The 14130-nt window shown below is 42.0% G+C and overlaps 1 protein-coding gene across 7 annotated transcripts in view; it reads left to right on the forward strand.

Moving 5' to 3' along the window:
* Positions 1-14130, forward strand: part of MCC (MCC regulator of WNT signaling pathway) — a 464176-nt gene that overhangs the window by 317781 nt on the left and 132265 nt on the right. The gene's annotated exons all lie outside the window — the stretch shown is intronic.

A 14130-nucleotide genomic window follows, 5' to 3' on the forward strand; every position in this document is an offset into this window, starting at 1 on the left:
TTTCATGCCTGTTGAAATCCTACTTCCGGGCTTAGGGCAAATGCCTGTTCTCCAAAAAGATCCTCTAAACCATCTCAAGTGGGAACTGCATGGAGCTCTCTTCTGTCTTGTGATAAATTATTGGAACTTCCACTCTGGCCCTTAACACAGACTTCCTGTGGCAGCACGGTTATTCAGTTATCTGGTTATCTGTTATCTGGTTTGTCAGCTCCTCACGGGCGAAGCATGCACAGAGTTCCAACTGTGTGTCAGGTATTGTGCTAGGAACTGGAAACAGGTAAATCTGGGAGCTCATCACCACGTATGGAGACCGGCATGTAAATATAAAATTCAAGACTTCCCTGGTGGTCCAGTGGCAGACTCTGCGCTCCCACTGCAAGGGGCACAGGTTCGATCCCTGGTGGGGGAAGTAAGATCCTTCATGCCCCGCGGCACGGCCAAAAAAAAAAAAAAGTTCACCATGATGGATGTTGTATAGTGAAAGGAGATATCAGGTGCTTTAATATTTTCATGTGAGTGTCTATGTAGCTTTCTGAGGCCTTACCTTTTGAAGCTGAAGAGCGTCTTAGCAATCTTTTACTTCCATTCTTTTTTTTTTTTTTTTTTTGCGGTACACGGGCTTCTCACTGTTGTGGCCTCTCCCGTTGCGGAGCGCAGGCTCAGCGGCCAGGGCTCACGGGCCCAGCCGCTCCGCGGCATGTGGGATCTTCCCGGACCGGGGCACGAACCCGTGTCCCCTGCATCGGCAGGCAGACTCTCAACCACTGCGCCACCAGGGAAGCCCTCTTTTAGTTTCTTAAATATTGACTTCAACTATTACAAACCACAGAACAGCCAAGGTAAATTCTTTGAGTCTCAGTAAAAGTGTAGGTCACCAGAATCCATTTCTAAATTCTAATCAGGACGTATCAAGGCTGGTCACGGTATTCTGACAAGTAGTGCTGGCCTACAGTTTGCCCGAGAGGGTCTTACAGGAGCCTGTGCACGTCCAGCCTTATTTTGTTAGCGGCAGAACCAGGAAAAGTGCTTCTTGGGAATCAGAGCTTCCCATCAAAATCCATTTTTCGGAATTATCTAAATTTGGCAACTGTCTAAATTGTCTGTGTCTGGTGATTTAAACAAAGTTGTTCTTAATGGGTGTCATCAGTTCATGGAGACATTTACTGATCTCAGTATTAAACTTGGAGCTCAGAAGCATATATGTAGGTTTTAAGGCACTACTACATTAATATAATTTAATCAATTTGGCAAGTCGAAGCTTTTGCTCTGCAAAATTGCAAGTGGCTACTCAGGATCATTTTAGATTAAGTTGTAAACAGGGTTAATGAGGGCATGCAGAATAGGGTGCTGAGTGGGGACGGGCAGGCCACAAATGACTTTACATAATTAGAATTTTTCTGATTAGAAAAGTAATTCTACTCATCATGTAACATACAGAAAATCAGAAAAATGCTAAAACCAAAATAACCTAAAATCCCACATCCAGACATATTTACCATTTACGTTTTAATATTTTCTATTACATAGAGAAAAGAATTGATTTTTTTATACTGTTGAGATCCTAATGTATGTGCAAATGTATAAATATATTTGTTTGGGTAAGAAAGAGTCACATTACTTACAGACATAGAAGACAAACTTATGGTTACCAAAGGGGATAGTGGGGGGGGTGCTGGGTAATAAATTAGGAGTTTGGGATGAACATATGCACCCTACTACGTATAAAACAGGTAAACAACAAGGACCTACTGTATAGCACAGGGAACTATATTCAATATCTTGTAATAACCTATAATAGAAAAGAATCTGAAAAAGAATAGATTACATATATATGTGTATAACTCAATCACTTTGCTGTACACCTGAAACTAACACAACATTGTAAATCAACTATACTTCAATTGGAAAAATGGTTTTTTAAAAAAAAAAGGAGTCACATTATAGCATAAGCGTTTCTCATGTCTGTAATAGGACTCTTTGTTAAGCAGCTGATCATGGGCCACCCCTTACCTGGAAGTTGAAAGAGAAAGAGCCCAAATCTAGAAGAATCTTCTCCTCTCTATTCACTTTCTTCTTACCATTGTAGGCTGAGCAGGGTTGAAAGCAGAGGGGTGAGGGGAAGGAGGAAGAAATCATTAGTTCTGCCTGTGAGGGGGTAATAAGTGAGTTTTGCGGATGGGTTCTCTCTGTTTTACATCCCATAAACCTGAGTCGTACCATATTTATTTTTGTTCACTGGATTTCTGAACTGAAAACACTGTACTGAAAACTTGAAATGTATAACGTTATTACCTTGAAAGCACAGGAGACAGGATGGAATTGAAGTGGAAATAGAAATAAGACCAATAGACAGAGGAATTAGGAATGAGAAAGTGGCAAATTCAAAACCACATGGGGGATAAGCAGTGGAGATGGGCCAGTGGAGTCCAGATGCCAGTGAGGAAACAGTGCTCAGGGAGGACAGGGTGACCAGCTACATCTGTCCTAAAATTGGAGAAGGAGGGTGTCAGGTCACTGCATTCATTCTCTATACAAGTCCTCCTTGATGTACTTCTTGGGTGGGAGTAGAAATATCTAGGAAATATTTAGCACAGCGTATGAAGCTACTTTTTCAGGTAATTAAAACCAGGATTTAGGTATACATAACAGTACCTTAAGGGGACACACCCAAAGCCCTTGGCTGGGGAGCAGTATCAGGCTGGGTGTTAAATGTGCTACATCATTCCGGACTCTGCTGTATTCATGGTGGCTGGGTGTGGAGGTGACAGATGGTGGAGCTGGAATCTGAACCCAGGTGTGCCTGTAGTTAAGGCCTATTCTCTTGTAAACACTGGCAGGCCTTGGTTCTGATGCTCCCCAGTGTGACCTGTAAGCAGGTGGCATACCCTTGCAAAATGCTCACGGTTCCTAATTGGGTGGTCTAATTTTATAGCAAAATCCGATGAAATTCCGCTGTATCCTTCTGTCTTTTAAAGAACTTGCATATGACTAATTGGTAAATGAGAAGACATGCTAACAATTGAAAAGAAATCAATATAATTTGTCTTAATTTAATAAAATCCTACTATCTACTGTTTTTAAAGGATCAAAGCACAACCACAGTGGCCACCAGAAGACCTTAAACCAGTTTGGGGACGCGTTTCCCTTTGCTTCCCTCTCTAAGGACTGTCGAGTCAGTCACTTAAGAGTACAGAGCGTTGCCCTGAAGTAGCTCTCATGTCCCCCACAGCCAGCGTACTTGCCTCTAACGGCGTTTGAGAAGATAAACGAACCAAGTGCTAGGCTGCAAATGGATTAAAGCAGGGTTGATCCTCATCTGTCAGAACAATTAACATGAGTAAAATACTTGCCCTACTTAAAGCAGATGGAGGGAGGGGAGGGGAGGGGAGGCAGAGGGGAGGGTGTTCCGTGGTACTGTTCGTAAGATTAATGTTGCTGTATGGGCAGCAGAGAGCACTGGATTTATTTCCTGAACATTACATGGATTTACAGGGATGTCAGTTACTGCTGAAAGCACAGACTGTGTTTTTAAAGGGTCTCCGTGGGGTATTGAACAAGGCACGGAAGAGGCATGGGGATGGGGGATGGGGGATGGTGCAGGAGATAGACGGCATTTCTAACAAGAAAGTATGACTTGTTGACCATTTTTTTCCCCTGGTTTTTAAGCTCTGCTGAATTCAAGGCTTCCCAGCAACCTGGCTTCTTAGAGGATGTGTGAACGTTGAGATTTTTTGATAAGGTAAATGGAATAGGTAGAAATAGAACTGTAATGACTACAGCTCTGTGTTCGCAGGGAGACTTCAGATCCCCTTTGCCTTCCATTGGAGCTGGATTTGTGCTTCTAGGACGGGAGGCAAAGAAAACAGCATGTTAATTAAGAATGAGCTACCAAGGAGGATTTTATTATTCTTTGACAGTGAAAGTGGAAGGAGGAAATTGTTGAGGTTAGCACAAGAACGACAGAAGATGAGAGTTGTGTGAGAAATAACATTTATTTGAGTGCTGAACAAAATTTTCATTATAGGAAGCTGAGGGAGGAACCAGGCTTTTAGCGGAAGTTGAACTGTCCCTGCAAGGTCTGGACTTGGGGGCAAGGAGGTAGCATTGAGTGACCCATGTTCATGGCATAGCAGGTTGAGATTCTACTGTTCCTTCAGATATGCTTCCCAAAGTGTCCCTCCTAAATAAATTTTCTGCCCTGGTAGCCACTTTCCCCTGGTTTGTTCTTCCTCTTCTTGCCTTCTAGTCCCCCAGGTGTTAGAAAAAGGTCAGAATCCTCTGCTGTCAGTCATGGCTTTCTTGTTTATATGGGATACCTAGCACTGCTGGAAAAGCTGCTGTGCTCTGAGATGTCAAATGGTCCACTCACCCCTGGGATGTCCTGTTTCTGAGCAAGGACAGCTGCAGGGTAGAGTCTTAGTTAACTATCTGAGAACCGAGCGTGACTCTAGAATTGCTTCTCTCTGGCCCTTCAGGAACATGTTCCACTTGGACCTTGCCTGTCTGAATTCCTGCTTATCCTCTATTTCAGCAGCATCTCTTTCCTCCTTCTGTCTTCTCCATCACCACTTACAGCTTCCTTTCTTGCTCATTCCTCTACCAGGGCATGTGTTTTGATCTGCAAGCCCTTTCTTCCATAATTACACTAGCCACTACGTTTAATACTGTTCATGTGGACAGTGTCCCAAGCGTGCATTCTTTTCAGGTTCTTTCCAGTGGCAAAGGAATCCTCTAAAATGAGGGGGGGACGAAATCGTGTCCTAATTAGAAAAAAAATTTATTATTAATTTGTTTTATGGATCTTTTGCAGCATGATTTAAACTAGTAAAGATTTAAAACTGCCTAAATATGATTAAGAAAACTATAATGTGTTTACTTGATGGCATTTGTTCTGTCATTAATATTATGAATATGAAGACTGTGTACTCGGGAAAAACCGTACAGAATAACACTAAAATTAGCAAGCTACATATGATGTGATTACAGCTATTTAACAAGAAACACAAACATACGGAATAAAAAATGGAAAGGCCAGGGAGAAATCTAATAGCTATCACAATTGTGATTTTTTTGGGTATAATTATGTAAAGTAAAACCAGGTTTTAAAGGTAAAATATACTTAACGTTGATATTGTTTATAATCATAAACAGACTTACATAATTGACTTGAACACTCTTTTGTTTTCAGACTGTGTAGCAGAGGGTCATTGGATGACCTTCGAGCTCTAGGTTTTCCATCCTTCTGCACCTCAGAGGTTTATGGTTTCCTAGTCACTGCTGGAAGTCCACATTGTGCAGCAATATGTGTAGTCAGCATTTGCTTTGTGCCAGGCACAGTGCTGGGTGTTGTAAACCAGTCAGACACAGTCCACTCGTCAAGGAATTCACAGGCCCGGTGGAGGAGACCCAAGCAACGGAGCTGTCGAGTGGCATGATAGATGCTGTGAGAGTAGTGAGGAAGCACAGGTGCACTATACCCACCAGGGTCCAAGAAGTCTTTCCAGAGGCCACCTGCGTGTGGTGTGGAGATGAGTGGCAGGGGTGGGGATGCAGGGTTAACTTATCTGGAGAACTGCAGTGTGTTCTAATTGGCAAGAGAAGATAGCTTGCGGGCAGGGGGGTTTATTAGGCCACATTGAGATATTTGGACTCTACCTGAGGGCAAAGAGCAGCCATGGAAGGTCTGTGGTTATTCATCTTTTAGCAGGAGAAGTGACACCCCCATTATTGCATTTTGAGTATTGCATTTGGCTCTGGTTTTGGAGAACGGTTTGGAGAGAAAGCAGGAAAACTGGTGACAGCACTGTTGCTGTAATCCAGGTGAGGGAGCAGTATCCTGAGCTAGAATGATGGTAGGAGGCATGGGGAGGAGTGGACACTTTCTAGAAAGTTGTATGAGGTAAGAGCCACAGAAACTGATGATAAGAGAGAGGGAAGAATTCAGAGAGGATGCCTGAGTCTCTGGCTTCAGGCAAATGGGCATGAAGAACCTGGCTCTTGGCGGTTACTCATTTAGTTGAAGCGTCCCACAGGGCAGCATGGTGGATGTGTGTGGTGGGTTGGCTTGTAAGGGAAGAAGACAGGTTGAGTTTGGAATATATTGAGTTGCATCCCTCTGTGTACAGAGGTCTGGTAGGCAGCTGGATGTACAGGTCTGGGGTGCAAGGGAGCTGTCACCCATGGCCGTCGGATTTGTGATCAGTGCTTTACTTCTGAGAGGGAGGCACGTGCCGGGGCTTCAAACGTAAAGGTCATTTACCCTGAGGATCCTGCTGGCAGCAGTAGTCTTTGGAGTTGCAAGTGCCGGCAGCCCAGCTGAAGAAGGAACGTTTCAGATTTGAGGGTTTACTACCGTTGCCTACAGTTACTACAGGCCCTCTCTGTTCTGCAGCTTCTGGTGCTGGGCCGTGAGTGCAATCCTTAGGAACCTAGCCAGATCCCAGCATTATAACTTTATTATTGTAATCTCCCTTATTTTTATGTGACATTTTAATATACAAGAGAAGGGAATTTACAAATTTTTTTCTCAGGGAGAAGTCCAAAGGCAAAGCCTCTTACCCATTATAACACACACTTTGCTGAGAGGTGGAGAAAATAGAATTATCTCTTGCCTTTTCTAATGGATATTTTAACCTGACTTTTTTTTTTTTTTTTAATGGAAAAATTAACTCCTTGAAAATCAGCACAGGATGTGGCCATACAGACTTGAGAGAAAGTGTTTTGCTCCTGTTGGTCGGAAGTAGGAAATGTACGGATGGGGGCAGAAAAAGAAAGGGGGGAGTATTTAAGGCAGTGTTTTTTAAACTTTTTTTTCTCATCTAGACCCATACTGATCACAACACACTAAATTTATTTCTAGACTCATTCATGGGTCATGACCTACAGATTGAAAACATTCATGAAAAGTACTCTAGGGATGGTTGACTGAGGACTATTTTATCTCTTCCTTAGAGTTGACTATGTTTTAGAGTGTACGATAAGGAATATCATGTGGTTGACCTTTAATTTATCCTCTAGGGGCTCCACAGCAGATTTGCCATCTCATGCAAATCTCATACAGCCTCCTAAACATTTTCCCAAGCAAGTCAAACAAGGCTTTCAGAAGTCAAATAAATTACAGCAGCTGTAGCATCATCTCTACTTACCTGTCACTGCTTCTCTTCCAGTTTGAGTGGCTAATCAAACATTAACTGCAATAATCTGATTTGCATTTTCCCTGTCAAATGTGCCACTCTATGAATAGCTAAATTAACTTAGCCTTCCTGGAATGTGCCCAAATGTTGAGAACCATTTAGGACCTTTCAAAACCATTTGGTTTATTAGCTCTGTCTTGAGATAAGCAGAATAAATGTCCCTGAAATCAAAGGAAAACTAATTGTAGTACCTCTTTCCAGCTTTGAGTCATCAAAGCTTGACTATCTCAAGTATGTTCTAATGAGGTTCATTATTTTGTTTGTTCTACATTTGATAATTCTGAGATAATTTTACATTTGCATTGTTAATATCCATTTTTGGAAAAATTTTTGACATGTCTATTTATTTTGGAGAATAATAATATATTAGCTTTTCCTTTCAAGACACAGAAGCAATGCACGCCCATTGTAACAAATCGAATGACAAAGAAGTATACAGTTGTCCCTCGGTATCCTGAGGGGGATTGGTTCGAGGGTGCTTGTGGATACCAAAATCTGTGAATGTTCAAGTCCCTTACGTAAAATAGCATAGTACAGTAGGCCCTCCGTATCCACGGGTTCTTCATTCCAGAATACAGAGGGCCGAGTGTACCCTGCAAAAGCCAGCTCAGCCCCTTTTCCTCCATATATTCCATCTCCCTCCTTGACCCATGTTACCAACTTGGTATTTATTCTTCAACACCCATCTGTGCTCACATACAATATACAAGTACTTATATATGTGGTGAACATTTTTATAAAAATAGATGAGACTATATATACATCCTTGTCTTCTTTTTTTTAAAACTTAACAACATATCATGGTTTTCTAAAATCTCCAATAGATCTTTATTTTTCACAGCCACAGAATGTGAATATGGACAGTTTGTTCATTCACTCTCCTATAGATGAGCATTTATGTATTTCAGTTGTTTAGTTTTTGTCATTATTACAGTGCTATAATCTTTGTAAATACATCTAGTAAGTTGTTCGATCAAAAGAGGCATTCTGTAGACGTCATGAATAATGCAGGTGATTCTTATCAGTAATCTGGGTGCGATTCACCATCATTCCTTCCAGCCTCTATCGGCTGGCTGATTTTTATTAGTTGAGTCTCTTCAGCAAGGCGTTGGGAAGAAGACAGGTCAGGAGCACTAATTCAGGCCATCTTTTTGACCTAGGACACTTCCCTCTCTACCTACCCTTGTCCTGGGCCATCGCTCTTTAAATGTCCGAAATCTCTCTTAGCACTTGGGTCTAGGACTTTTAAAAAATAGTTAGCTGATCTCTACTCCTCCATGGCAATGATATGAAAAGGACCTCACTCTAGTAAAGTTCCTGCAGTTCTCAAGCATGAATTCCTAATCTGTTGATTTTAGTTCATCTTTATGGCAGTGTTACTCTCCTTTTTCTTTTGCCCATTGTGGTAATTTAGGAAGGACACCATCTTTTTTTTTTTTGCGGTACGCGGGCCTCTCACTGTTGTGGCCTCTCCCGTTGCGGAGCACAGGCTCTGGACGTGCAGGCTCAGCGGCCATGGCTCACGGGCCTAGCCACTCCGCGGCATGTGGGATCCTCCCGGACCAGGGCACAAACCCGTGTCCCCTACATCGGCAGGCGGACTCTCAACCACTGTGCCACCAGGGAAGCCCAGGACACCATCTTTGAAGCTGGTTATTCCATTGGCCAGGTTTGGGTACCGTAGCCTATAAATCCCTTGTACACCTTTGCTCAGTTTACACACACCAGGTGCGTTCACAGTTACGTTGCTGGTTTAGCTATTTTGGGTTAAGAGATACTAAATGAGATGCTCGAGACAAAAACAGTTCTAGGTCGCTTTGATTTCATTCAGTAATTGTATGTGTGCTTGCGCTGTACTAGGTGCTAGGAATGGAACACACTGAGGAGCAAAGCAGACATTGTGTTTGTCCTCAAGGAATTTGTGTCACGGTTAAGGAGAGCCACTGCAATGAAAATTACAGTTGATAGATGGACTGTCCATGTTATTAGATGGAATTCAGTTTTATACATGACCACATTGACTTGGGAGGGAGAGTGGAAGTTTAATGTTGTTCTGATCCAAAGCCCTGTGAGATTTTTTAAATCTTCATAGTAACTTCATCTGGAAGAATAAACAAATAGCTAAAATGTTTTTGAAAAACAATAAAAAGGGGATATTGTACATTAATGAAACATTAACGTTGTAATACTATAATTTAAAATAATATAAAAAGGATTTAGCTATATCATAATGGCTGCAATAAGTAGAAAAGGTTTAATTATTCAGTAATGCTGGAATAAATACAAATATAAACAAAAAGGTTAGATTTGTAATATATGTATACAATGAAATTCCACATGGAATAAAGCTTTTTAAAAAATGACTGACCAGGGACTTCTCTGGTGGCACAGTGGTTAAGAATCCACCTGCCAGTGCAGGAGACACGGGTTCAAGCCCTGGTCCGGGAAGATCCTATATGCCGCGGAGCAACTAAGCCCGTGCGCCGCAACTGCTGAGCCCACGTGCCGCAACTACTGAAGCCCGTGCGCCTAGAGCCCATGCTCCGCAACAAGAGAAGCCACCGCAATGAGAAGCCCACGCACCACAACGAAGAGTAGCCCCCGCTCGCCACAACTAGAGAAAGCCCGCGGGCAGCAACGAAGACCCAATGCAGCCAAAAATAAATAAATAATTTTTTAAAAAAATGACTGACCACATTTTAAAAAATCACAATAAAGAAAATGTAGGTAACTATCTGAACAGAGTGGAGAAGGACTTTCTAAACAAAAAGCCAAGGAAAAAATCTGTAAAGGAAAAGATTTATGGAGGCAACGTAAAAATATCAAACACACAGATGTCAAAAATGCTATGTAAATTAAAAGGTGAATAGCCAACTGGGAAAGAAGATTTGTGATACATATGGTGAAAGGTTAATATTTGTAATACGTATCAAACTCTAAGAAGTCAACATCGTGTCAAAATGGGCAAAGAATGTGAACAGGCCATTAAAAAACAAAGCCACGTGTCCAGTAGATTTAGGGGAAAAGTTTAAATTTAATCAAGGAAATGAAGACTAAAATGTTGAAGACTAATATGGTTCCAGCTATCTTGGAATCATATTGGTAAAAAATACATATTTAAGTGATATATCTAGGGCTGTTGGGAGTAAAGCAAAATAGATAAGAGCTGGCAGAAGTATATCTTGCAATAGCTTTTGTGGGGGAGGCAGTTTCACACTCAGAAGCTTTGGCCAAATGCTAATTTCATTTCTAAGAATTTGTCCTAATGTTCTTCATTGCAGCATTATTCAACAAGGAAAATTGGTTACATATACAATAATGGGTTGATGGTTAAATTATGGTACCTCCAGCATAATGTAGGTAATTATGTTAAGATGGACAGATGGCCATAGCTGGGGGTCTTCTTTCTTGTAGCCTGGTTTGTTCTGGGTTCTGTCAGTGTTTAAAAGGTGTGGGGAAAGAGTAAAATGGTATACTTGCGACCCCATCCCTTTTTATTCAGACAGCGTTTTGTACAAAGGGGAAGAGATGTACGTGCAAAGGAAAGATTTCTCAGCTATAAAGCTGTAAGAAGTAGGTAACCACATATAGTGTGAAACGGAAATGGAGCATATTCTGTATCCATCTGAATTGCTGAAGAAGCTAAGTAGCTGTAATAACCTCCCAAATCTTACCTTGGCTGTTAAATAACTTTCAAGAGGTGATTTGACACCTAAAGATGCTTACTTGCATTGTTTCGTGGTCATGTGGACAGAAGCTGTGACAGTCTCATTTTTCAGCAGGATTTGGTCATCAGTATGAAGTCAGGTACCTGGATTGTTTGAGCTGAATTATATTCATTTGGTCTGTACTGTCCTTGGTATGTGTCGCTATTGTCTTCCACTCCTCGAGTGGAAAAAAGTGCCTTATGTGTTCTCACACAGAATCCTTTTCTTTCCCAGGGCTCCCACAGTGCCTGAAGACGGCCAACCACAATTGGATAGCTTTCCATTTTACCTTTTCTAAGTCAAAAAGTTCGGCTCTTGGTAGATGGATATAGGGACAGGGAAGGACGAGCCTTTCTTTGAGGGGGCTTCCTGCAACAGTGTCCATTACTGACGAGTTCCAGGACTTCCTGGTTGACAAGCAGACATCTCTGAAACTTTCTGTGCCTTGAAACTTCACAATTTCTGGAGAATTTCTTTGCCATAGCTGCTTCTTTTGTTGGAGGCTGTCCAGTAACCACTGTGAAATGATACGGGATGCAGAGCCACCAGTGAGGTTTCCTGGGTTAAAGGGGTTTCCACCTTCTGCTTGTCTGTGCATTTTTGCCCTTGTCAGCTAATTGCCAGACAGGAGCTTAATACGTTTTGGTGCAGAAACGCAGGCTAATCTGTACCAGAGTGATGAAACAGCTCTATTGTCTGTGCTTCATCTGTTACTCTTTAGAGTCAAGAAAATGGCTCCCTTCTGCTGGGAAATGATCTAGTAGCATGCTGTGGTTGTGCTCTGCAGAATTTGTCTCAGAACTTCCTTGTGGATGTATGCGTTTGCGATTAGATGGTTTTTGTGCTGAGGGAAGACATTTGAGTAAACTTCCAGGAACTTTCTGTGCTTTGATAAGGGCATGGCCAAACACCCCTACAAAACAGAAATGGTTCTCAAGAACACCCAGCACATCTGAAGCCAGAGCTTTAGGGACGCTCATCCCCAGCACTTCAGTGAAGTCTCAGTTCAGGATGAAATAATCCCAGTATGGGAACCAAATACCCATCCTTTACCTTAGGAGACTCCTATTAGTGTAATGATATTGAAAGTGATTTGGGAGTATATGGATCCTGACCCTCAAATTTCAAGTCTTGTCCTTAGAGATCAGTGCTACTTAAGGCTCCTTTGTGGGAGCAGGACATGTCAGAGGTGATTGCTGTAACTACCGACTCTATTAGCAGAGAGCCTGTAGACCATGACGTGACTTCTTGTCAAACTTTGTAAAGTGTGTTGGAGATGAATTTTAAGGACCCAAGTAAGGGGAGTTAACATATAAAGGTCAGTAAATAACATTTTGAACTGTATCATATAACTAACATTTTAATAATGCTTCCAACATACAACACTTACATAAACATTTCCACTTTTCCCAGTATCCCTGGGAAGTAGGTAGGGTAGGTATTAGCTTCCACAGAAGAGATAAGAAAACAGGAGTGGGTTGGGGTAGACGAGGTTGGGCCCTGAGATACTTTAAATTATAGGCGCAGAGGCGCGTGCGTGGGTGCACATGTGCGTGCACACATACATGCAAGTCACCGTCATGCAGTTGTGGTTTGTCAGAAGTTTTCAGAAATGTAACTTCCTGCCTAAGAGATGGGAAAACGATATATGATATATTGCCCAATTCTACAAGAGAAGGTTCGTTTCTGCCATGGGGTAGAAATAAAGTCCATTGAAGAAAAGGAGAAAAAAGGTGAAAGAAGTAATCCTATGACTCCACATGTCCTTGTTTAAAAGAAGTAGTTGCTGGGCTTCCCTGGTGGCGCAGTGGTTGAGAGTCCACCTGACGATGCAGGGGACACGGGTTCGTGCCCCAGTCCGGGAAGATCCCACATGCCATGGAGCGGCTAGGCCCGTGAGCCATGGCCGCTGAGCCTGTGCGTCCGGAGCCTGTGCTCCGCAGTGGGAGAGGCCACAACAGTGAGAGGCCCGTGTACCGCAAAAAAAAAAAAAAAAAAAAAAAGTAGTTGCTGTAAAGAAAGAAAGAAAGAAAGAAAAAATTCAATTTAGACACCATTAATTACTTCTTTCCATGAAGACCAGACCTGCTAATGATCTTGTCCTTTCAAAACAAATACACATTTGTGCATCTTATAAAAAATCCTGAGAATTTTACATCGGAGTTGATGTTTGTGGGGTAGATCCATCTTATTCTATTATAGTAGCTATGGCCATAGTATCACGTACTTGCCATCCCCAGAAGAAAGTACTTTATTTGACTAAAGTGAAATTGTGCAGTGCATAAATGCTGGAGCAGAATAGAAATGTATCATTTATGCCGATCTCTCAATCATTGTGCTTTGCTGGCCATCTCTGAATTGCCTCTTGTTACCTGAATAGCTACTATTAAAAAAATGAGGCATTTTGTTTTCTAGACAGCCCTCTGATTGTTCCCTACATTCACACTGGAGTGCCTGGCTGCAAAGCTTTCTATTTTTCTCCCAGGTCATCCCCCAGTAGTTCAAAAGGTGACCTATCATCTGGAGGACGGCAAGTCGACGCATTTTAAGAAACCCGCCCTTGTGTCTCCGCAGGGCCAGAATGTGACCCGTACAGAGTTTCTGAACTTGAACATTAACCCCTTGGCTCTGCACCTAAACAGTTTGACCGGATCTGAATGAGAGAGTTCTTTTTTGAGAACAAAAGAGCTGATTGAGCTGATTTTTGGTCCACTCCACCCAGTTACCTGAGCATGCAAGCTCCTCCTTGGAATGCTGGCTGGGAGACTGTGGGGATGGCGTTACAGGCGGTGATGCAAGATGAAGGCTTGTCACATTTAGGTGCAGGAATTGTCTTGCGAAAAGAAGTCTTTCAAATGGCCTTTTTTCCAAAAAAAAAAAAAAAAAATTGAGGTATAATGGACATAGAAGAGTATATTAGTTTTAAGTGTATGATATGATAATTCAACATTTGTATATATTAAGGAATGATCACCACAATGAGTATAGTTAATGTCCGTCACCACACAGTTACAGAATTTGTTTTCTTGTGATGATAACTTTTAAGATCTCTTCTCTTTGCAACGTTCAAATATGCAGGACAGTATTATAAACTGTAGGCACCATGCTATGCATTACATCTCCAGGACATACTTATTTTATAACTGGAAGTTTGTACATTTTGACCCCCTTCACCCATTTTACCCACTCCCCATCTCTGGCAGCCACCAGCTTGTTCTCTGTATCTATGA

This window comes from Pseudorca crassidens, chromosome 3 (genome assembly GCF_039906515.1).
Source record: "Pseudorca crassidens isolate mPseCra1 chromosome 3, mPseCra1.hap1, whole genome shotgun sequence".
NCBI classification, from domain to species: Eukaryota; Metazoa; Chordata; class Mammalia; order Artiodactyla; family Delphinidae; genus Pseudorca; species Pseudorca crassidens.